We start from the raw sequence: 26628 nt of genomic DNA on the forward strand, positions 1-26628 counted from the left end.
AAGTGTCAAGAATTCTATACCAGGAAATGAAAATAAAAAGGCCCTGTGCAGTCTGTATTGGATACAGATGTACACAAGGCAGAGGCACTAGCCTGTAAAGTTGCCAAGAACGTGCTAGCTACATGTGGCATCCTAGTGGGATGGAGAACAGCAGTGGGATTATGTAATAAGCATTCTTTTACTATTGAAAACAGTTTTAAACTGAGCTGTTGTCCTGTATCAACTAATACCTCAGAGGTTAATGAATATACACTCTGGAAAGAAAATTGGGCCAAAGATTTGGCTGTTCCTGTGCAATGGGTCAGTCAAGTCCTCACTAACTCTCAGTTAGACCTTGAAAAGAATTTTCTTATAGATGGCTCCTCTTCCAGTCATATTTTCAACTAGTTATGGATTGAATTGGGTTGGGTTTGGTTTGATTTTAAATGTAACTTTGCTATTTCATTCGTTTGACCAAGCCTTCGGTGGCTTTCCCCTGTGTACCAATTATGTCAAAAGTTCCTAGTCCAGTTTTTAAGACTCTTTAGAAAATGTCCCCTTTCAAGCTGAATATAGAAATACCATATGATCCAGCTATTCCACTGCTTGGAATACACCTTGAGAAAATTAGGACTGAAGCACAAATGGAGATTTGTTCACCAATGTTCATAGCAGTGTTATTCACCATTGCAAGAACATCGAAACAGCCAAAATGCCAAACCACAATGGATTGGATTGAGAAATTATGGTATGTTTACATGATGGAATACTACGCAGCCTGCAGAAGCAATGACTTTGAAAATTACTACCTAATTTTGGAGGGTCTGGAGAGTATTAGCAAAGTGAACCAATGCAAAGTGAACATAAGGACAAATACTATATAAGACCATTATTGCAGAAATAGAAAAATAATTAGAAAAATGTGTATGATGATCCAAGAGGGAGAGGGTAGGACCAGAAAGGTAAGGATGAGCAGGAGGATAATCATAGGGTGACACAATTTGGTAGGTGGAGGGAGGGGTGTATGAAAGAAATGGGAAATATCAGGTGTTAAAAACTATGTGTGTAATCTTTATACGTAAATCAGTATAAAATAAAAATCTTATTTTAAAAAAGAGAAAGTTTCTCTTTTCTGCCCTTACTTTAGCTATTTTAATATATTTATCACTATTTCATTGCTTACAGAAAATGAAGACTTGAAGCATTTACTGATGAATAGGACCTTCTAAAGATTAAATCTCTGTACACATCAAAAACTTTTTCCAACAGGGGAAAAGAAAACCTACTGACTAGGAACAAACTTTTGGCAATACCATCTTAGATAAGGGTCCCATGACAAAAGTTTATTAAATACTCTTGGGCCTCCAGAAGAAAAATACTGAAAACCCAATTACAAAATGGGCTAAAAGACATGGAAAGACTTTTCATAGAGGAAGGTATTCAGATGGCCCCCAGACACATGAAAAAGTTCTCAACAATACTATTTTACACAGACAAATTAACAAAGAGTTAACACCTCATGTAGCATAACTAAAAAAAAAAAAAATTTGGAGTCAGAAGATCAGAATTTTATCACTCTGTGGCCAAATTGATAAGGATGAAACTATTCAGTCAAAAAGGAGGCAAAAATAGATAGAAAGAATGTTAGGGCAGATAAAACAAAGAATGGAAACCAGTAACTCATATCAAAGGCTTATAAAAAGCAAAGGTTAAGTAAAGTACTTAAGACCAGATGCAATTCATGTTAGAGCTTTGCAAAAGGCAGATGAAGTGGCTAAAACCAGACCCTATCCAATCAAAACCATGGGACAGATATCATTGCCTTATAGGAAAGACCTTAGCATTTCAGTTCTGATATGTACAATAAAGTTTACTGCCCCAATCTACATGCCAAGCAACTCAATTATCCTTGTAGGGACGTGATAAAAGTCTCATGCAACCAGTGATGTCAGAAATAAGGAGGCTGAGTAAGAACTACCCACTAAATTTTTCACTTCCTGGGACATTATCCCATTGGCCCAGACTCACGCCTTAAACTACGTCCAAATGAGGAAGCAAGGCAACTATATTAACCGCTAAAACCAGTGGCACATGGCCTCCTTCACCCCTTACTTTCCTTGTGGTGAGTGACTCATTCCTCTCTCTGAAATATATATTTGCTAATAAACTGCCTTTACTTTCACCAATGCTCCTGTCTACTCACCTTTCCTCTCATCAAGCTGGACATCCCATTGAGTCCATATTCTCTTTTAAGAGCCTCCATACTTGTACAATAAAATCAATTCTTTTAAACACAGTACATCAGTCAGAACTGCCAGAAATACAAGCCAGGTTCAGAAGAAGCTGTGGAACCAGGGGAAGGGAAGATCATTGCTGACATCAGAAGGATCTTGGCTTAGAGTAGAGTGCCAGAAGGAAGTCGTGTTTCAACTGTGCAAAGGCATTTGATTATGTGACTCATAGTAAATAATGGCTAAGACTGAGAAGAATGAGAATCTCACAACACTTGATTATGCTCACGAGAAACCTATACCTAGAACAAAAAGATGTCCTAACAGACCAAGAGAACACTGTATGGCTTGAAATCAAGAAAAGAGTGCACCAGAGACGTATCTTTCTCTATACCTTTTCAATCTATATGCTGAACATATAATCTATAAAAGTAGGCTCTACAAAGAAAAATGTGGAAACAGGATTAGAGGAAGAAACATCAACAATTTGCATTATGCAAATGACACAACTTTGCTCACCAAAAGTGAAAAGGACTTGAAATGCTTCTTGCAGAAGATTAAAGACTAAAGCCTTCAATATGCATTGCATCTCAACATCAAGAAAACAAAAATCTTCACCACTGGGCCAATGGGCAGCCTCATGATAGATGGAGAAAGGATTGAAGTTGTTAGTGATTTCATCTTGCATGGACCCACAATCAACAGCCTAGGCAGCAGCAGTCATAAAATATTTTTTTTAAAGTGAGTTGCATTGGGAAAATCTGCAACGTCACTTTAAAGGCTAAGGTGCACTTGATCCAAGACCTGGGCTTCTAAAATGCTTATGCATCTGAAAGCTGGTCAGTGACTAAGGATGACAGAGGAAGAATTAATATTTTTGAATTGTGGAGTTGGAGGGAGTATTAAACATACTATGGGCTGCCAAGGGAGTAAATACATCTATCTTGGCAAGGGTGAAGCCAGGACATTACTTGGAAGGAACAACACTCAATAAGAACTAGATATTAGTTTTATTTTCCTCAATTCCAATGTATTTGTAATAAAATAATAAATAATAACAAAATTTTGAGTGTTTTGGTAAAATTTCTCTAAATTCATAGAACAAATGTATTTCTTCCCATGAATTATTTTTTCTTTGCTGCCTTTTAGCTTGTATGATCTTTCCTATGCTCCCTTATACCATGCAAAGCTTGCTGTTGTTGGGTGCCATTGAGTTGAGTATGACTCATAGCAACCCAGTGAAAAACAGACCAGAAATGTCCTATCCAGTGTCATCCTCATCATCTCTGACACACTTGAACCCATTGCTTCAGTCACCGCATCAATCCATCTCTATGAGGTTTTCTCTTTCACTGACCCTCCACCTTTCCAAGCACGATGTTCCTTTCCAAGGACTAGTTTCTCATAGCAACTCCCCAACAGTATGTGAGACAAGGTTTCACCATCTTTGCTTCTAAGGAGCACCCTGGCTATTCTATTTCTTTGTGTTGTTTTTAGGTTGTTTTCTTAAATTTTTTTTACAATCCATGGGATATTCAGTATTCTTCTCCAACAATACAATTCAAAGGAATCATTTTTTCTTCTGTCATCTTTTTTCATTGTCTAGTTCTCAGAGGCATAGCAAGTGACTACAAAGACCATGGTGAAAGAGATGCACCTTGGTCTTCAAACTGACATCACTGCTCTTCAGTAATCTGAAGAGGGCCCTGACAGAGCTCTTGCCCAATACCTTATGTCTTCTATTCTCCTGACTGCTGATACCAAGAATGTTACTTGGATACGAGTAAGATTAAGTCATTGAAAATTTCAATCTTTTCTCCATTTATCATGATGTTGCTTTTCGATCCAGTGGTGAGCATTTTTGTCTTCTTAATGTTGAGATTTAATTAATGTTGTCTTTTGTCTTTGATCTTTTGCTGCAAGCACTTCAAGTTCTCCTTTCTTTCAACAAGTAAGTTATGTCATCTGCACAATGAAGGCTGTTGATGAGTGTTTCTCTCATCCTGATGTTTCTACGTAGTGTGTCTTCCTCTACATCCAGGATGTATAATCATGATACACGTCTTCACAGAGTCCAGTTTCTTGAATATTTTGCTCAGTATATAAATTGCACAGGTATGGAAACACGATGCTATGCTGATGCATACTTTTCTGATTTTAAACAATATAGTGTTCCCTTGTCCCATTCAAATAACAGTTTTTGGTTTAAGTAAGGATTTCTTATGAGCATAATCAAGTGTCTGAGATTCCCATTCTTCTCAATGTTAAACACAGTTTGTTATGATTCATACAGCCAAATGCTTTTGTTTTGTTAATAAAACACAAACATTCTTCCAACATTCTCTGCTTTTAGCCAGGGTCCATCTGACATTAGCAATGATATCACTGGTGCCATGGCTTTCTTTAAGCCTGGATTGAACTTTGGCAGTTCTCGGACAAAGTACTATTCTCACCAAAACTATCTATATTTGATCCTCTAGTCTCAGATTTGTTCCCATCCCAAAGAAGTGTGACCCAACTGAGTGTGAAAACTACAGAACAATATCATTGATTTCACATGCAAGCAAGATTCTACTGAAGATTGTCCAAAAACGACTGGAACATCAGCAGAGAACTGCCAGAAGTCCAGGCTGGGTTTAGAAGGGGTCAGGGTACTAGGGATATTATAGCTGATGTTAGATGGATCTTAGCTGAAAACAGAGAATACCAGAAGAACATCCATCTGTGTTTTATTGATTATGCAAAGGCATTTGACTGCGTGGATCATAACAAACTGTGGCTGACTCTGAGAAGAATGGGAATCCCAGAACATTTAATCGTGCTAATGCGAAAGCTATACTTGGACCAAGAGGCAGTCGTCAGAACAGAGCAGGGCAACAATGCATGGTTCAAAATTGGGAAGGGTTTATGCCAGAGATGTGTCCTATCTCCATACCTTTCAACCTGTATGCAAAGCAGATTATCCAAGAGGCTGGGCTCTATGAGGAGACGCGTGGGGTTAGGATTGGTGGAAGATCTATCAACAATCTGCGTTAGGCAAATGACACAACCTTGCTCGCTGAAACTGAGGAGGACCTCATGCACTTACTGCAGAGGGTCAAGGACTGCAGCCTTCAATATGAACTGAGGCTCAATGTCAAGAAGACAAAGATTCTCACCACTGGACCAATTGGTAGCATCAGGATGGATGGTGAAGAGATTGAGATTGTTCACAGCTTCAGTTTGCTTGGCTCCACAGTCAACGCTCTTGGCACCAGTAGCCAGGAAATTAAAAGGCGCATTGCCATGGGAAAGTCTGCTGTTAGGGACCTCTCTAAAGTACTCAAGAGCAACAGTGTCTCTCTGGAGACTAAGGTGCGCCTGATACAGGCCATGGTCTTTGCAATCACTTGTTATGCATCAGAGAGTTGGACAATGACTATGGAGGATAGAAGGAGAATTGACGCCTTTGAGCTGTGGTGCTGGAGAAGAGTATCGAATGTACCATGGACTGCCAAGAAAACAAACAGATTCATCCTAGAGAGGGTTAAACCAGGCTACTCCTCGGAGGCAAGGATTCTGAGGCTTCATCTGACATAATTTGGACATGTTGTAAGGAGACAGAGGTCTTTGGAGAGGGACATCACGCTGGGTAGAGCAGAGGGACAGCGCAGCGCAGGAGGGGAAGACCCTCTATGAGGTGGATTAATTCAGTGACTGGGGTAATCGGGATGGGTATATCAGAGGCAATGTGATTGGCACAGGATAGAGCACGGTTTAGGGCTGTTGTACATGGGGTCGTTATGAGTCGCAAACGACTCGACGGCACATAACAACAACAACAACAGTCTCAAATACTGTGACTAACAATATACATTTTTATATATCTCTCAGATATATCTCTACCACATAGTAGTCAGAGCTCTGGTGGCTTAGTGATAAGAAGCTGTGCTGCAATGCCAAAGACATGCAGATTTAATCCACCACTGCTCTGTGGAAGAAGTCGATGAGCCATCTCCTCCCATTCTGTGGCCTGCCTCTGAAATACCACTGAGGCTTAGTTAGGAGTCGGTTTCAACTTAATGACACACATGAAATTGAGTAGTGGTTTCCACTATTCGTCTCCCACTCAGTAACATTATTATGAGAGTTTCTACTCTATATTTCCTTCCTCTTATATGCGAATGAAACTTCCTTCATGAAGGTAACGTTTTATTTTCCACTCTTCAAATTATGATAATCCCTTTTTTCTCTATTGATACTACTATGTATTATAATATAAAATACTGCTTTCTACAGGAACAATTATTTCTTACCCCACTAATTTTGTGATATTTTATATGGGTTTTCGTTTGTTTTGCAAATAAGGTACTGTATATTTAAAATGGGATTTGTCTGAACACAACCATATAAAAATAAAGACAACATAGACAAAGGGAGGAGATATCAGAATGTCTCTTTTATTTTTAATAAATATAGAAATCCTACGGCATAACTTTCTGGGGAAAATAGTTAACACACTATGATGGCTTTTTATTTGAGTATTTATAGAATAGTGAATACCTCTAAAACATCTCTGTTAAGAAAAATGTCAATATAAGTTTTTATTTCTCAAGGGTCTAAAGAAAAGACAACATTGTGCACTGAAAGTATTTTAGCAGCCCTTCCAACCACCTCTCAATCATTGTGTTCAAGTTGTGTTTTATACATTGTCTTTGAATAAATACTGGGCTCTGAAATTTCTAGTTCTTTGTTGAAGATACATACAGCTTTTAATGAACACAATTAAAAAGCAATTTATTTACCCCCTGGATGAAGTATGTAATGAAAATCTTGGTTAACAATTAAGAACATACTCTTTGATAATTTTCTTGGGGAAAAATACACATAAGTCAGTATTGGGTTTTTTGTATAAAAACCACATACAGAATTTGTTAGGCATGTAGAATAATGTAGGACATTATTATAATAAAGTTACTATTGCTTAGGACAATATCAAATAGTTTTCACATTTTTATCCTGTATGACTTACTTGAAACCATTTCTAGTTGTACGTACTTGGGTTTTTTCTATGTCACACCATAACATTCTACGTTGTTGTGCATCCCTAAACCCACTGCCACTTGATCCATGAGGATGGACGTGTCAGCAAGAGATTAAAATTTTATTTCTAATTCTATATTTGGTTGAATCAAGAATATATATTTACTTTGTGTATTTACTTCAATCTCAGCCAAAGTTCTTGTCTTAATAATTGCATTTGGAACTGCGAAATTGCCCATTTTGTGGTGTCCACATCTATGAGACAGAATTATGAAAATATGGTTGGGAAATTTTGCTTGCTATGCACAGAAAATCAGTCTTAACGTGGAAAAAAGAAATAAATAAGGAATTAATTATCCACAATGGATGAGAAATGAACATGAACTAATCTTGTAGTTGCTATTTTTTACCCTTTCCTAAGTCCAGTTCCCATTCACTGCTAAGTTCCCTGAGTTTTCCTTATGTCTTTATCATAATTTCCTCTTGTCTACTGAAGCTTGCTCCTTGGTTCATTTTTCATTTTACTATAGTAGCTTATATGTTGCTATGATGCTGGAAATCATGCCACTGGTATTTCAAATATCAACAAGATAACCTGTGGTCGATCAGTTTCATAAATGTTTTGAGACTAAAACACTAGGAAAAAAAGACCTGGTGACTTATTTCTGAAAATGAATCACAATAGAAAATTGTCCGATAATTTGCCAGAAAATGAACTCCATAGTGTGTGGTGTCATTCAAAGTTCACAAAGGTCGCATGAGCTAACTCAAGCACACAGTGACTATAGAGATTTCCCAAGCCTGTGCAAACGCTTCCTGTTGTACTTCAATCACCAGACTTTACATCAACTAACAACTGGAATTAAACTGAAGTTATTTTCTGTTACTGATTTCTCTGAATAATAACAAAAACAATGATAATTTTGATGAAGCCTTGTTAAGCTCTTAATCTCTGAAATAAAATTAATGATGACTTATTGTTATTATAAATCTCAAATGTAAGCAAGCAAAACAATGGATACCCTTTTAGAGTTACAATCAACTATTAATTATGTTTACATACAAAATTTCTCAGCTTTTCCTAGAAGTTTGTGCTACCTGTCTTAAGTTTGCTGTGCAGAACTACACAGCTAATTTGCTACCCAAGAATTGATTTTGCTTCCCTACAAAAGCACATCAGCCTTTAATAGAACAACCCAACCTTTTAGACCTGCAAGTAATTCTTTATCTGAGTGGTGTCTGTGGTTTCAAACACCCTAGTATATCTTTTATATGAGACAATTTCCTAGATGAATAACAATTTCAACATATTAACACAGTCTGTGTTGGTTTCCTTGGTGCCAAGCTGTCCTTACTGTGGAAAGTGTCTCTCATCTGACCACTGACCATAACCATGCTGTTTTCTTCCTGTCTTAATATTATTTACCTTTAAAATGTTATTGATTTTTCAGAAACAAAATTTTCCAATAAGATTTCTTTCCAGAGTATTTTTTCTTTCTCCCATTCGGTTTTTTGTGAGCCTGCATTCCCATTCTCATCACTTTAGCAATATACAGAAATAGAACATTGAGGCTCATTTGGAGTTTAGGTATATGGGAAATGGAATCTAAGTATACAGCTAAGTCGTAGCCAATTTCCAAAATTTAACATAACCATCCAACCTATGAATTAGAACTAGCATGATTACTCAGTCATGATCCAGAAGAAAGCCATTTCTCCTTTATGGGAAGTGCAGGGGATTTATTTACAGTATTTGTAACTATCTCTAAAAACTTCTTGCATTTTTTATGTTGTTGTGTGCCTTTCTGTCGGAATCTACCTATAGTTGACCCTCCAGTGGGTTTTCAGAGGCAGTTAATCACACGCGAGGAGATTGCCCATCCTTCTTCCACAGAGCAACTGGTGGTCTCGAACTGCATTCCTTTGGGCAACACAGCTTCTTAACATTAGACCAATAGAGCTCAATATCATCAGATATTGTAAAAGTGACTTAGCCTCCAAATTTTTATTGGTCTCAATTACATAACTAAATGTAATGTCTCAAACAATCAATTAACTAGTCTTTGGTTGAGTGTCTACAGAACAATTAGAAATGTCATTAATTTACAATTTTTCTTTAAGTGTTATTGGTGGCTTGCTTTTAATTATGATGTGCTCGCATTTTATCAAAGGCTTCTCTCACCACTGTAAATGAAATGTATTTAATTTTTACAAATGTTATTAAGTGAAGTTGCATGCTTGGCAGCAGATATAGAAGCTCATATAATCTACTTATCCAAGCTTATGTTTGATTTTATAAAGTAAGGCATTGTTTAAACAAAGAAAAAAAAAGCAAGAAAAGAGTAAAAGGACCCAGAACTACTTAATACTGTAGAGGATTTTTGCCCATTAGTTACTAACAGCTATAAATATGTACATCAACAATGTAATATTAACTACTTTATTGATTTTTTTTATTATCAATGTAATGGCATTTGCGGTTTGTCTTTAGTACTGACTGCAATAGTTTGATAAAAATTAAAAAACAAAAATTAAAACATAGAAATGTGTATTTAAGTTCAACTAGAATTCTCCATTCTTATTCAACTTACTCATTCCATGTAAATTGAACTTTAATCAGAAAAGATTTTATGGGAGAATGAAATTTACTAATAAAGCATAAACTGTTGTTGTTGTTGTTGTTGTTGTTATGTACTGTTGAGTTGCTTGCGACTCATAGCAACCCTATGTACAACAGCCCTAAACCCTGCTCTACCCTGTGCCAATCGCACTGCCTCTGACACTCCCATTCCGATTACATCAGTCACTGAATCAATCCACCTTATAGAGGATCTTCCCCTCTTGCTCTGTCCGTCCACCCTCCCACGCATAATGTCCCTCTCCAAGAACCTCTCTCTCCTTACAACATGTCCAAAGTATGTGGGACAAAGCCCCAGAATCCTTGCCTCCAAGGAGCCACCTGGTTTAACCCTCTCCAGGATGAATCTGTTTGTTTTCTTGGCAGTCCATGGTACATTCAATACTCTTCTCCAGCACCACAGCTCAAAGGCATCAATTCTCCTCTATCCTTCCTAGTCATTGTCCAACTCTCTGATGCACAACAAGTGATTTCAAAGACCATACTCTGTATCAGATGCACCTTAGTCTCCAGAGTGACACCAATTGCTCTTCAGTGCCCTTGAGAAGTCCCTAACAGCAGACTTTCCCATCGCAATACGTTTTTTTATTTCCTGGCTACTCGTGCAAGAGTGTGGACCGTGAAGCCAAGCAGACTAAAGTTGTTAACAATCTCAATCTCTTCACCATCCATCTTGATGCTATCAATTGGTCCAGAGGTGAGAAATAGATAAAGCATAAATAGATTGATATAAATGGAAATTTTTGAATGTATATTATTAATTATAATCTTATTAAAAGCTTTATTTAGCCAGTTTGTAAAACATCTTCTAATTCCTCAAAAATTTGTACATATTTTTATGTACCTTCCTTTAAGAATCATAGCTGACTGAGTTATTATTTTAAAATACAATAACAACAACAACCCAAACCTAGAACCTTCTAACTGATTTGGCCCCATGGCTACTCACTGTTAGGTTTCCAAGACTGTAAATCTTCATGAAAGGTGAGTGCTGTTTTGTGCCATCAAGTCAAAAGCAACGTATGTATGTATCTCCAGTGTGTTTTCAGAGATTGCTAATCTCACAGGTGGTGACTACCCATTATTCCTGTAAAAAGAGCAAGGAAAGCTTAGTGATAGCCATATCTGACCTCTACTAAGTCAACAAATGGGAACTGTCCCAATTGATAACATCCACAACACAAAACTAATTCCCATGTGGTTAAACATGTCCCCCACACTCCTGCACTTATTTCTACTAATTTTAATATCAATCATATTGCCCTATTGTTGCTGTGGTTAGGTGTCATTGAGCTAAGTATATGACTCACATCTGACTCCTGTTCTATCCTATGCCAGCCTTGTCATCTCTAATACACTTGAGCACATTGCTGCAGTTACCATGTCAATCCATTTCATTGGGAGTCTTCCTTTCTTTCACTGACCCGCTACACTTCCAAGGATTATCTCTTTCCAAGGAATAGCCTCTTCTAGCAATTTGCCCAAAGTATGAACGAAGACACTTTGCCATTCTTGCCTTCTAGAAGCACTCTGGCTGCACTTTTTCTAATGCATGTTTGTTTATTCTTCTAGCAGTCTGTGGGGTATTCAGTATTCTTCTTTAACACCACAACTCAAAGGCATTAATTCTTCTTCTGTCATCTTTTATTGTCCAGCTCACAAATGCAGAGTAATGGAAAAAAATCATGCCCTGAATCAAGCACATCTTACTTCTCAAACTGACATCTTAAGTATTTTGGAGAAGTCTCTGACAGTAGACTTACCCAAAGTAATATGTCTTCTTATCTCCTGACAACTGATACAAAGGTGTTAATTGTGGATCCAAGTAAGATAAAATCACTATCAGTTTCAATCCTTACTCCATCTATCATATGTTGCACACTGACCTAGTGGTAACAACCTTTGTTTTCTTCATACTGGGATACAATCCATATTGAAGGCTGTAGTCTTGAACCTTCTACAAGAATTTCATGTCCTCTTTACTTTCAGTAAGTGAGGTTTCATCATCTACATAACAACACAGGTTTTGACGAGTCTTCCTCTAATCTTGATTCCACACTCTTCTTCAAAAGTCCAGCTTTACTAATTATTTGCTCAGTATACAGATGTAACAGTTATGGAGAAAGGATACACCCCGATGCACATCCTTCCTAATTTTAAACTATGAGATTGTGTTCCCTTGTTCTGTTGGGACAAGATATAGATTTCATATGAGCTTAATTAAGTATTCTGGGATTCTCATTCTTGTCACTGTTAGCCAAAGTTTGTTGTTACCCACACAGTCAAATGCCTTTGCTTAGTCAATAACACACAGACAAACAATGTTCTGGTGTTCTCTGATTTTAGCCAGGATCCATTTGATATCAGCAATAATATGGCTGGTGCTATGGCCTCATCTAAATCCAGCTGGAAATTCTGGTAATTCTCTGTCAATATACTGTTTCAGATATTTTGAGATGATCTTCAGAAGTATTTTACAATATTAATATGTTATGATATTAATGATAATTATTCAATAATGTCTCTATTATTTTGGATCACTGCTTGGGAATGAGAATAAATATGGATCTCTTAGAGTTGGCAAGTCAGCTCCCCTCCAAATTTCCTGGCATAGACTAGTGAGCACATCTAGGGTTGTATCTCTTAGTTGAATCATGTAAATTGGTATCCTATCTATTTCTGGAGCCTTATTTTTTCCAATGTCTTCATTGCAACTTGACTTTCTTCCTTTGTTACCATTGGCTCTTGCTCATTCTCTTCCTGAACTTTTTCTGTTTCAATCGATTCTTTTTTGGTACCATGACTTTATATTCCTTCCATCTTCTTTTAATGCTTCTTGGATCACTCAAGATTTTTCTTATGTCATTTTTCAGTATTATAATTTATGGCTTGAATTTCTTTTCAGTTCATTAAGCTTGAGAAATATCAAATGAATTGACTCCTGGCCATTGCACATTTTGTTGTAATATTTTGCTTTGTTTTCTAAAGCTGCCCTTTGAAATCTGTACAGTTCTTTTACTTCAGTATATCTTCCCTCTGTTTTGGCTTCTCATCACTTTAATGCAATTTTCAGTTTCTTCTGATACTCATTTTGGGTTTTTCTTTGTCCTTTGTCTTTATAATGACCTTTTGTTCTCTTCATGGATTATATCCTTTATTTCATTCCACAGATCCTCTGGTCTTTGATCATTGGTGACCAATGCCTCAAATCTGTTCTTAAGATGATTTTTTTTTCATTCAGGTGGAATAGACTTATTGCTATACTGGTTATTAAAATCCATTGCCATATCTCACAAACCATGTGGAACCATCCTCATGAGTTTTATTAGTAAGTCAAAAGTTTATCATTCAGGTTAACATAATAAAACCAGTCAGTCAGGACAGCTACTGAAATATACTTGTAGGCATGATGTCAACTTTCAACCTTATGGTTTTACGTCTGTGCTACAAAGCTTTTGTTGTTGTTGTGTTCCACTAAGTTGTAACTGGCCCATACCTGACCCTCTGGGTTTTCCAAGGCAGTTAATTGGAGAGGATGAGACTGCCTATCCTTCTCCCTCAGAGAAGCTGGTGGATTAGAATGGTATGCCTTTGGGATTGCAGTGCATGTTCTTACTACTAGGCCACCAGAGCTACCTTATTCCTGTCTATTATGGATCTCCTCCATCCCCTAGTCCACCAACAAACTTACACAAAGGCTCTTAGCTCTGGTGCCATTGGGTAGTAGTCCCAACGTCAGCTTTGTCTCATGCCAGGTCTCTGGTTCTCTGTTACCATTGCTGCTGCTCTGACATAGGTCTGACTGGTGCAAGAATCTCTGGCTCCGAAGGGTGTGCCAGACTTTCTTGCTTCGCCTTTGCTGGAGGTGAGATTCTCAAATCTAAAACAGCTCATTTAATGATGAGACTAGCTAATCTTCTTGTGAATAGGCTAACACAACCTATTTGTGTATTCCCACTAATCCACATGTTAAAGTCAAAGTCCATGGCTAGGGAAGCCATTTTGAACAATAAACCTTTAACATCACAATTATTCCATGCAGTAGTTGGTGGAATTGAACCACTGGTCTTTGGGTTGGCAGCACTATTCCTTACCCATTAGACCACCAGAACTCTTTATGGGAGGAAACAATCTTATTTCCTACGACAGAGCTACTGATAAAACTGCTGACATTTTAGTTAGCAGTTCAACACATAAGGAATTGCACCACCAACATTCCTTAGAGTTACTAAATCCTCTATGAATTCTACTCCTAGACACTCAAGTTAGTGTAATACATATATCCATGTCAAAACAATATTAATAATGACTAAAAGTGGAAAATAAGACAAACGTCTATCAATTAATGAATAGCTGTTTGAAAGCATGATGCATTCATACAAAAGAATGAAGTACTGATGTATGCTACAGTATGGACGAACTTTGAAAATATGATGTTCAATGAAAGAAACAAAATATAATTGGCCTCCTAGTACATGTTTCATAAAATTAAATTTTCAAAACAGGCAAATCCACAAAAACTGAATGTGGATTAGTAGAGAAAGAGGGAAGAGAGTGACTGCTAATGGATGTGGGGCTTTATTTTGGATTGATGCCTCCAGAAACTCTATGAATTTTGATAAATGTCAATAGTTATAGAAAGGTTTTAGGCCTTTTATTCATAGGGTCTCTATGAGTAGTGTTCAACTCAAATGTAATCAACAATAACAACAACAAATATGTTCAGGAATTATATAACTGATAATTACTCAACTTTCTGAGAATACTAAAATACCCTGAATCATACACACTTAATAAAGATGAAATCTTAACATATATTAATTTTATCTCTGTAATAATGTTTTTGTAGGAAAAATATATTTTATAGACAATGAAACTTCAAATATAACTAAAGAGAATGTACTAGCAATAAATTGCTTGATTCTCATCATCACATTTCATCCAAAAATGTCCTCAACATAGCAAATAATCTCTATATGCAGATGCACTCTTTCATAAATAACCGCCATGTACAAATAACAAAGATACAGTGGGAGACACATTGTACAGGAGAGAGAGAAACTTCATGAAGAATGATATGGTAAGCTTCAAGAAGGCATGGAACACACAATTTCGTGCCTTATATGAATGTGAAGCCTTGGAATTATGTCATGAAAAGATTGCTAAAGTAGAAATATCACCTTGCAGAAAATGGACAGAAGTCTACACTTTTTCTATCATTCAGTACTCACCACTGAGCTTTGTCCCAATAGTCATGGGATTTCTGGTGCTTTTTTTAATATCTTGTACAACTTTTCCCAAATGTTTTTCTTTCAACAACAACAAAAAAATCCAAGTGGGAAAAGGGAATTAATTTTCAACCCATGATGCGAGTGGACACAGTTGGGTTTTCACAGTAGCTGATAGAACACTTCACCTCTTCAGTGCAGGCACTTGATCACACCGACTTTCCTGTTGTGCCTTCCTGAGGCAGAGCCTTCCCTTCCCACCAGTGCCTCGGAGAATGTGATCCCAATTCCTTAGAGCATGAGTGTGATTTGTTGAAAATTATCTGTTGTCCCAGGCAATGTCAGTACACCAAAATGGATGCATTTAGTGTTAAGTACCTTACCAGCAATTTCCCTTTTGAGCATTGGTATGTGATAAAGCATTAGAGCTTCACTATTTGGAGTGAAATGTAATACTATATGGGCTGCAAGAAAATAGATTGGTGAGAACTTACAGCCATTCGTCCCAGTAATTGACCAACAGAGAACAATAAAGCAGTATTCCTCAAGAGTAGTATCCAGTTGGAAGCATCTTGCCCTTCCTCTTACACATGTTATAAATTGGAATTCGAGTAGGACAAGCACACTTCTCCATTAAATGGATAAATCTGACCGTGAGTAACAGCAGTGTAGCACCTACAAACAATAGAAAGATACATTTCCATTGCTTGCCAGAAGTTTCGAGCCTCTTTAAGGATGAGAGTAATCTTTTCACATTCATCTGGAGGTAGTGACCAGATTGGCTTTGAAGCCGGCACTTACATCTATCACATCTAGCCAGTAAGCGTCTCTAGCGAACTTTCTTTCCCAATAACCACCAAACTTTATACAATGAAATAATCTGATGGAAAACACAAAAGGTATCCACCACAGGGGCGGGGAGAGGGGGGGAATTCATGGAAAACAGAAATACGAACAACTGCATGAAATGTATTAAAACTATATCATCTATATTTGCAATGATGAAGGAGCCATGTTCATCTGAAAAGCAGAAACTCCTAACATGCAATTTTATGTGAAAGAATATTTAACACTTTTTCCACTTTGAGCCTAAATCTGCATCTCAATTGGAATAGTTTCCCCAGATTCACTCTATTAGATTTCACTGCCTCAGTTCCTCTTTTCTCTCTTCTGTCTTTGGCCCCAGCATGTGATTTTCTTCAAGCATTGCAAAATGTCAATACACAAACAAAGGAAACCAGAAGTAAACCCCTGCTACCCTGGAATCTTGTTTCATAGACTGAGAAACACGGACATGTAATGATATCTTATTCCCTTCCCCGCCTCCTCTTTGTAAATGATTTGTTTTCCCCTCCTTCTTATGTATAAATAAACAGAAAATTGTCTGTATATTTGGTATTTTTTTTTCTCCTTTGGTCTTCATAATCAAGGGCTATTACAGCAATAGATCTTATCTGTGGAATGGGAGTCTCTCTGCACCTTCAGTTCAGATTTGTGTTTATGCTTGGCTGCCATTTGCGGCTGTCCCTGATAGTTTTAGGTCAGCCATGACAGACTATGGGTGACACTAAATAAACAAGCTGGCAGTCTGGGACCAGCCAGGAAGGAGTGGTACAAGAGTTTGATTTTCCTTGATTAATCACCCCTTTTATTTAGAATAACTTATTGTGTACAGTACCTGCTTGTCTGGCTAAGCAAATTACACCATCAACTGGCAAGGTCTTAAAAATCCTCATAAACAAAGAGAAGCCAGAAAGACAAGCACTGCTTACTCAACTACAAAGTGAAGCTGCCGTTCGGCTTCAGGAGCATGAGCAGAGTTGTTTATTTATTTTCTTAAATAGCATTTACCTCTTTCTTCTGCTGCTTGTTATCCTGCTCTGACCTAAGTAACCTTGTCAAGCCACATTGTAGGTCACCAAGATCGCCAGGGCCAGCAGACTAATCATTTTTAGTGATAAGGAGAGGCATGATTTTAAATGATCAGTGTCCTGGAATGCATTTTGGCTCCCCAGAAACATTATACCCCTCTCCTTCCCACCCCCCTGTCGTGTGTGTGTGTGTGTGTGTGTGTGTGTGTGTGTGATAGAGTGGAGGCTGCTTTATAGTGTACTTCTGGGCAGTTACTCAGTTCGGAACTATTCTGAGGTATCTATCGTGTGTCCAGCACTGTAATATTCACTATAAAATCCTCATTATTCATTCATTTCCTCAAATTGTGCCCATTTGTTCACCAAAGACTGAGAAATTGTTTAGTTACTATATAATTATTTGGCAAGGAAAGGATTCATTTCTCAAATTCTCCATAGCTTAAAAGCATCTTTTAAGTTGCTTCCAATTCTGACTTCAAGCTGACAGAAATGTTTGACAATTTTTCAACTCAACAGATAAACAAAAGTCCCTCTGGATTGTCCACATAGCAACAAAAGAAAAAATAATGATAGGATTTAGAATAGTACACAGGTAACTACATCAGAAAAAGATCCCCCAAGTACCATTAAGAGAATTATATAAAATATAATTGCAAAGAACACATTGGCAAATAAATACAAAGAACTTTACTAGTAATCAAAGAAGAGAAATAATAACATTATTGAAGCATGATGTTTTACCTATGAAAAATGCAGCTTTTTTTTTTTTAAGGGCAATGACCTGTATCCATGAGACTATGGTAAATTGGCTTGTCATATATTCTGCTGTTGTCAGTAAGAAAAATGAGGTGATACAACTTTTACTTTTTTAGAGATAACTTTTCTCAGAACTAAGTTATTGCAGTCCAGTCACACCTTATTCGCAGCTGACCCTCCATTGGATTTCCAAGTTTGTAAATTTCCACAGGAGATTTCCCATATGTCTCCCATGAAGCTGCTGGTAGATTAGAATCACCAGAGAGATGTGATCTTCAGGTTAGCAATGCACTTGTTTCTAGAGTATACCAATATTCCTAGGGTCACCACCATATGCTAAATCAATCCTTCTTAAACTTCAATTTGTCTTGAATCACCCGGGAATCCTTTAAACATCCTGGCTCTGCTTAGAAGAGTGCTTGTGGACCTGAGATTCTTCATTCCAGCCTAATTTTAAGGTAATAAAGAGGCTGCAGGTCCAGCTGGTCTTCAAACCGGTTCCTTCTGGTTCAACACTTTTCTGAGAATTTGTGTATACATCACAGACTTACTCAGAATCAGTATTTCAACAAAATTTCCAGGGGATTATTTTAGATTTTAGGTGATTTTTATGTGTAATTAGGTGATTGTGTTAAAATGTAGATTCTGATTCAGTACTTCTGGGTAGAAATGCAAATCATCAGCCAGAGGTCGAACCACAATGAAATAGTTAAGAAAGCTGAGGTCCAGGGAGATCAGAACACATTTTCTGTTGACAATTTATCAGAAGACTACTCAATAGTCCCCTGAAAGGAATCTGCACTAAGGAAGCAAGTACGGGAAACAGTCCAAACCATACATACGTGAATAACATATGTCCTATAGCACAGGTAGAGAGAGATGAACCAAAAATAAAGTTAATAATCCAGAGGCCTCCTAAGGAGATGGGGAAAGTCAGTTTCAGATGCCATTTGTAAGGTTTCAATATCATAATCTTGCAAGTATGTGTAAAAAGCAGAGAAAAATACAGAGTTGGTGTGAAGGGACAGTTTATACTTTCAACATATTAGGTTGAATCATAAAGTGCCAATACTCAACTACCTTTAACTTATAAAAATGGCCATTTCTTATAGGTCAATCTATTAAATTTTATGATCATTTTCATGGTGATGAGCTTGAACATGGAAAGTATCTGAGATCAGGAAAGCTAAGCACAAAGAGTGAGGTAAGGTCTAAGAATTAGAAAATGTTCAGCTAAAGATGGATGGAGAAAGAGAAATAGTGAAGATTGACAAAGCATTTTCAAAATCATAGTAGGAATCTTTATTTCCTGCTCACAGACTTGAACGAGTGTCCCAACAATGAACTGAGATGATGAACACACTTTCGAAAGTAGCCCTTCGGATTTGAAAGTGTTTTCTGACCTCTAGAAAATCAATTTGAGTTAAATAGTTGGCACTGTGACTCAAGATATGGAAAAGTAAAACATCACACACAAGTATAAAGATGACTACAGATTATGATAGCTTTAGAGGTAATTAAAATGACAGTACAGTCTATAATGAGGTCTACTGCTTACCAAATGGCTTCTAATCTCTGGTGGTTCAAATGCACAAGCAGCTCTAAGGAAGAAACTGGTCAATCTCCTCTCATTAAGATCTACAGTTTAGGAAATCCAATACAAGATCATTATGAGTTGAAATCGACTTGAAGGCAGTGAGTGGGAAGGATTCATTGCACCAAATAAAGTAAATGTAAACCCTTGAGCACTCCTTGGTCTGGCTGAACTGTGAATTTAACTACTTTATTTCTCTCTCATTGAGTAATCCTCCCCTTCCCCACAAGGGAGTCCAAATTTCTGAACCTTCAACAATGTGTCCTCATAAGTCCTAAGACCATTTACTACCCTGTCAACACTTTAATGACTTTAAAGGAAAGAATACAGTGGGAGTCATTGACAAATCATGCCCTTGAGTAGATTTAACTTTATCAAAGATCTCCTACTTCAAAGGCACTAAGGGAGGGGGAATGACTTCTTTTTGTCTCCCAGCATCATTCAGGGAGTTAGGGTTAACAGTGAGGCACCTGAGTATGATGATTGTGTGACATCATCTGGATACCATCGGGTGGTGGTTTATGAAACGACCCACATTACTGCCCTCAGAGAGGCAGAGAAGTTGCCCTACTCCTACCTCCCAAAGAGATGTTGTTCCTAGTTTTGGCAGATACTAAGAAAAAAGCAATGCAATTAATAAAACAAAAATATTTTTAGTGTTTTCAGTTTAAACATTTACTCTTGACAAGAATCAGTTCAAGTATTCTTGTTTGGATCATTTAGACACAGGAAAATATTATTGCCTATTAACTTTTGTCACCTATTCTAATCTCTTCATAAAAAGGCTTCTGGATGAATGATGAAGGGGCTTACCAAGTTTATGTAGAAAAGCATTGAAGAGGTTCTCAGTTTTACCTGGTATCTGGCTTGTTTGGTTTCTCTTTATCTTTTTTTTTTACTTAGTTTCTCATTCACTGACTCACTGCCCATTTAGTTGAGTTCTGGCACACAGCAACCTGCCCTCAGGTTTCTAATGCTGTAATCACAACAAGAGGAGTGTCCAGCTTTCTTCCTTGAGTTATTCAGGGATTTCAAACACCAGAGATACCCCATCTGTTAGGTTAGCAGCACAGTGCACTAAGGGCTGCACGCACCATCAGGGCTCCCTACTTAGTTTTTACTTCCCCTGATCACATTCAGGACTGAAGTCAATGGCTGTTATACTTGCTATCTATGCCATTTTGCCTTGATAGATCTTGTTGGAAACCACTGATTCTCCTCGACTCTTGCTGTTGAGTTGACATGGGAGGTATTTCAGACTATGAAAACACTGTAAGTTCATGTTGTTTTGGTGACATACCAGAACTGACTCATAGTTGACCTTCCAGTGTGTTTTCAGAGGCAGTAAATTGCATGAAGAAGATTGTTCATCTTTCTTCCATAGAGCTGCAAGTAGATTCATACTGTGTGCTTTTGAGTTGCCAGTGCACCCTCTTACCACAAAGCCACCAGCACCCCCATAACAAGTTCATAGTACTAATGAAATGACCACTGGAGTGAAGCATTTCATATGCTATGAAATATATGAGAACTCCATAATTCTGACAGAACTTAGTCACAGCTATTTGCTATTTTGTCCAAGCCCACTTACATCTTGTCCACATTTCTTAAGGAATAAGTTTTGAGACATTTTATGGTTAACTAATTCTATTTTTTTAAAGATAGTATTATAAAGTTCTTCCTTGGCAATTTGGAATTCAATAGAAGGACTTACAGCTAGAAAGCTGAAAAACTTAGCATATACCCCAGGTTACCTCTGCTGAGGAGTAATAGGTATTCCTGGGTGGTAGAGATGGTTAACATATCTGGCTATTCATCTACAGGACAGAAATTTGAACCTATCCTAACGTCCTTTGGAAATAAAAGGCCCAGAGATTTACTTTGGGAAATGTCAGGCATTGACACAGTCTCCATGAATCGAAATCACCAGCAACTGGCGGTAGTGCTATTTATAAGGGGACTAGGAGGGTTGCAGGATGTTTAGCGTACCATTCAATACTTTTTCATTTTCAAAAAAATATCTTTTATATCACATGAAATAAGATGAAAACTGCTTTCAACTGAGAACTAAAATACAACACTCCCAAATATATCTATAGATTAAAGACACCCCCAAAACTCCCTTCTATTCTAACCCAAGTAATTTAAATTGCATGAGCATTATCTCACAGACATTATTTGCCAACAAGTTCTTAGTGGCAATGCTTTGCTTCCAAGATGCTTTTGAACAACAGTGATGCTCTTTTAAAAGGAGGATGTTGGCCAGAGTAGCTGACACCAGGATAGTTTAATTAGTTACGCATTTGCCTCCTATCCAGGTCCAATAAATATGCATTCATCGGCACAGCTGCATCTCAGCATGCACATTTAAATTAAAGAGGCTTCCTCAGAGGCTGGGGCCATCCTGGCATCTCTTCACTTTGCCAGAAGCCACATCAAATCCTGAATCAGTTGTCTTCTTAGAATTTCTTCATAGGAGTCTTCTTGTGACAATCCCAAATATGTTGCTAAATTGGATTTTCACATCATATCCTAGTAACCTTGAGAATATTGGGAAAGTAAAATTACAATTAGTTCTTTACCAAAATAACTAAAAAACAGTTTGAATATTTTTTTTTGTCTTATAAAATGCTCATCAATGACAGTTGATTTAAGATGTAATTGTGTCAATGCTTTTCCGGTTACATTCATTTCTGTTGTTAATTTTAGAATGAAAGCTCACTGATTGACAAGAAAATAGTCTGATTATTTTTTTTTCTACATTAGAGTCCAAATGAGCATTTTCAGCTAATGAGCATTGAGTTCACCTATTCGATGAAATACTAGTTATTGAGTACTAGTTGTTGAATATTGTTGAATATTGTGGATGCTCTTTTGTTCCCAGTAAAACCCCCAGCTAACAGGAAGGAGTATCACTGTGGAGGTTCTGACCTGTGCTGTGTCAGCTGCTGAACATTCATCCACAGCTTGCACCTGCCATAAGCAATGACGGATGAGCCAACTTTGTTTACTCTCCCCTACAGAGAGGGCAGCCTTCCTTCTTTTCCAGAAAGCCAGGGAGAGAGGACAGGAATGAGATGGATGAGCATTCAAGAGGCACCTACAGGGGCACAATACCTGTGACAGGCATCGGTGGCACCTGTCACCGTACGGACCCTGACAAGGAGGCTTCATGACCAGCACTACATTCTCCCACACTGGACCCCTCAGGGTGAAGGCAGACCAGAAAATACATCACTTAACCATCTGCAAGTGACCTCCTGTGGGTATTCTCATCGATGCTGTACAGATTGCTACCAAGCTATAACCATCCCAGTCTCCATGTAGTGTTAGTACAGTTATCAGAGGTCTCCACACAACTCAAAAGCCAAAAGGTAAATGAGACAGAGGACAATTGCAGAAGGATGGAAAAGAAGAAATGGAGAAAGAGATGGCGAAGGAGCCCTCAGTTTTCCCCTATTATTTGTTCCTTTAAATAACAAGAAGGTTAATAGTTTCTGTAGTCCTAAAATCCACCTATGCCTGCCAAGTTCCACAAGGTTAATTGCTGTTACTAGGGGAGCTGCCCTAATTTGTGCTGCCTTTTAATGACCTTCCTGTAGGCAAGTGCCAGGTGATGCCTGCCTGCAGGTGTGCTGCACAGGTTCAAGGAATATGGTGCCTCCCAGAGAAACATTGCACACCAGGTTGGGGTTTGGGAAAAGTCCATTAGTGATTGGCTGTGACGGGCATTCAGGGCCAAACAGTGCTAGGTAATTTCATATTTTAATCTGTCTTCTAGGTTTTTTTCCTGGTGAATTTGTCAATCACACTTAATTGTTCTTTTCCTGCCACCACCTTGGAGTCTTTGGACTACGTACAACGTGCTTCTGCAACTCAATTCGTGGCTTTGAGAGATTGACACAGAGAAGTTAATGGCAAAAGGACCCACGTCTTTACTTCACAGTCTCAGTGATCCCCTTATCTCCAGTGACAGTGATTGTCTTTTTTAAGCCCCAAATTTGTATACACTAACATATCTCTGAAAGAGGAAATTCTAGGATATAAAATAAGTGTTGCAACAAATTAACTCCGAGAGCTCAGTGATTAATCTGAACTATATTAGATCTGTTTCCTAACCTGAAAAAGGTTTTATAAAGGCAGGGGTGGGAGGATCACTATGCTTTGCTATTCTTTTGATATAAAAGTAGAAGCTACTAGCAAGAATATGGATTCATTTAGTCATTTGTTTTTATCGCAAAATCAGAAGGACTTTTTGCCTTCCTTTAAAGCGTTTCTTCCCTATATGGCCCTCTTTCATCTTTTCATCAGTTGACAATGTGACACACTTGACATAGCTCTGGTCCCCTCTTAAGCAGGCAAAAAGGCAATAGGCAAGGTCTCTCTCTCTCTCTCCACTAGTTATTATAAGATGGAAGGGCTGCCCTATCATTAGAATTTTACTTGTTTCTTTAAAGAAGTTCTAACTTTTGGGAGCCCTCTTTCATGTGATAATAAAAATGATAAGGTCCCCCTGGCCTACTTGCTATGTAAGTATGAAGTCACAAAACAGAACAACAATAACAAAAACCAGCACAGACTTAGAAGTTGAATAGTTTGTACCATTTTATTTACAGTCCCATCACTGTAAATTTAGGTCAGCCAACTAGCTTCCTTACTACATTTTGCTGCTGTTGTTATGGGCCACCAAGTCAAGTATGACTCATAGCGACTCTATGAACGACTGATCTGAAACCTGTCCTATCCTGTGCCATTCTCACAAACTCTGACAAACTTGAGCCCATTGCTGTAGTCACTGTGCCAATACACCTGGTTTAGGGTCGTCTCTTTTACCATCCCTCCACCTTCCCAAACATGATATTCTTCTCCAAAGAATAGCCTTTGTTGCATCATCCCCAAAGTATGTGAGATGAAGCTTCACTCTCTTTGCCTCCAAGGAGCACTCTAGCTGCACTTCCCTAAGACATATTTATTTGTTCTTTTGGAAGCCCATAGGATATTCAGTTCTCTTCTCTAATACCACAGTTCAAAGGCATTAATCATGTTCCTGTCATCCTTTGTCAAGTGATTGAAAAGACCTACGTTTTAGTCCTTTTTAAAATGAAACATGCAGAAGACACAAAATAGGGGTTATTGCTGTCAATGTCAAATGAAGCCTGGCTAATAGCAGAGAATAAAGAATAATATTTACTTATGTTTTCGTGACTATGCAAAGGCATTTGACTATATAGATCATGTAAAAATATGGACAACATTATAAAGAGTGGGAATTCCAGAACTTGTACTTACAAAGAGGCAATTGTTAAAAACAGAACAAGTGGATACTGCATGGTTTAAAATCAAGGAAGGCATATGTCAGAATTGTGTCCTTCAAATCTTCCAGTTAAGGAATTTCATTGTTTCAGTAGAGAATGCTGGTGGCTGAGTGGTGAGGAATTGTGCTGCCAGTCCAAAGGCACACAACTCAAAATCACTGTTGCGGAATATTGGGGAGGAAGAGGGGGGTCTCTGGCTAGGACAGATCGCCTAAGCTCTGGATGAGTGCAAGCCTCCCAACAACCTTTAATACAGGGTAGAGAAAGCTCCCCTGTGTTTGGCTGTACCAGCTTGAGAAAGCTTGTCACCTGGGCAGACAGCTGCCTCATCTGTTGAGCTTGGAGGGGTCTGCACAAGGCTGAGGTTTTCCTAACCAATCCACATGTCCCACATCTGTAAACCCACCCTATTCTGTCTTCCGGTTTACCTGATTGCATATAAATATGCTGCAGATCCAAATAAAATTGAGCTGGATCAACTCTGATCTTTTCCTGGAGTGGTGTATCTCCATCATGCTTACCCCTACCAGGGTGTCGCTGTTAAATTGCCAGCAAACTGACAGCAACAAATCACCAGTAGCTCTGAAGCAGAAAGATGGACTCTCTCTGCCTGTGAGATTTACTACCTCTACAAATCCACTAGAGAGTCAACTATGAGTCTGTTCTGACTTGATAATATGTAACAACAACAATCCTTTCAATTGAATATATTTTCAATCTTCATGCTGACCAAATAACCTGAAAAACTTGGTTATATGAAAGAGAATGCAACATCAAGATGATTATTTTCACATACCATCGAGTCAACTTTTAATCATATAGAACAATATCAATCTATGAACAATAGATCAGAACCCTGCCATATCCCGTGGTAACCTCTAAGCAAGCCTCCAGCATGTTTAAGCCCATTGTTACAGTCACTGTGTCACTCCATCTTGCTGAGAGTCTTTCTTACGCTAATCTCCACCTCTCCTGGTATAATTTTTCCTAAGACTTGCCTCACTTGATAACATGCCCAAAATATGTGAGATGAACACTCATTAACAACCTGCTATAAGGTGATGAAGGAGCTCTGCTGGCCTAACCCACAGGGAGCTGGGCTTCCAACCCAAAAACCATGCCTTGTGGTGGTTCAAATCTACCAGTGACTCTGCAGAAGATCGATCAGCAATTTTCTGTCTTGTGATTTATGGACTTGGAAACCCAACAGAGGACTGATCAATTATGAGTCAGGTTCAACTAAAGAACATTGAGTTAATGAGAGATTTGTTGTTGTTGTGTGCCTTATCTTGAGCCAGTCTCACTGTCTCTGACACACCTGCCCCATTGTCACAGTCATTGTGTCAATCAATCTCAACCAGGGTCTTCCAATCCTGTGCTGACCCTTTACCTTTTCTAGCATGGTATATTTTTTCCAAAGACTAATCCCTCCTTGCAACATATCCAAAGAATATGAGTCAGAACTTCATAGTCATTGCCCCCAAGGAGCAACTTTCACCCTCATCATGGAAGGCCTGTTTGTTCTCTTGGAAGTCCATGATATGTGCCATACAGTTCTCCAGCACCGCAACTCAAAGGCATCTATTCTTCTTCTGTCATTCTTAGTCGTTGTCCAGCTCTCTGATGCATAACAAGTAACTGAAAAGGCCATGGTAAGGAATGAACTATTTCTAGAAATCCAGAAGGCTGTTGTGAGAACAAAGCAGGGGAACACTGCACAGTTTAAAATTAAGAGGGGAGTGAGTCAGACTTCTATTCTCCCTCCATATCTATTTAATCTATATGTTGTTGTTGTTGTTGTTGTTATGTGTCATTGAGTGGTTTGCGACTCATAGCAACCCTATGTACAAGAGCTCTAAACACTCTTCTATCATGTGCCAACCTAGACATTTCAAACGCACTTATTCCCACCACTCCAGTCACAGAATCAATCCATCTCATCAAAGGTCTTCCTCTCCTTTGCCACACCTCCACTCTGCCAAACATGATGTCCC

This window comes from Elephantulus edwardii, unplaced genomic scaffold (assembly GCF_000299155.1).
Source record: "Elephantulus edwardii isolate Elephantulus edwardi_28Jun2011 unplaced genomic scaffold, EleEdw1.0 scaffold00026, whole genome shotgun sequence".
In the NCBI taxonomy this organism is placed as follows: Eukaryota; Metazoa; Chordata; class Mammalia; order Macroscelidea; family Macroscelididae; genus Elephantulus; species Elephantulus edwardii.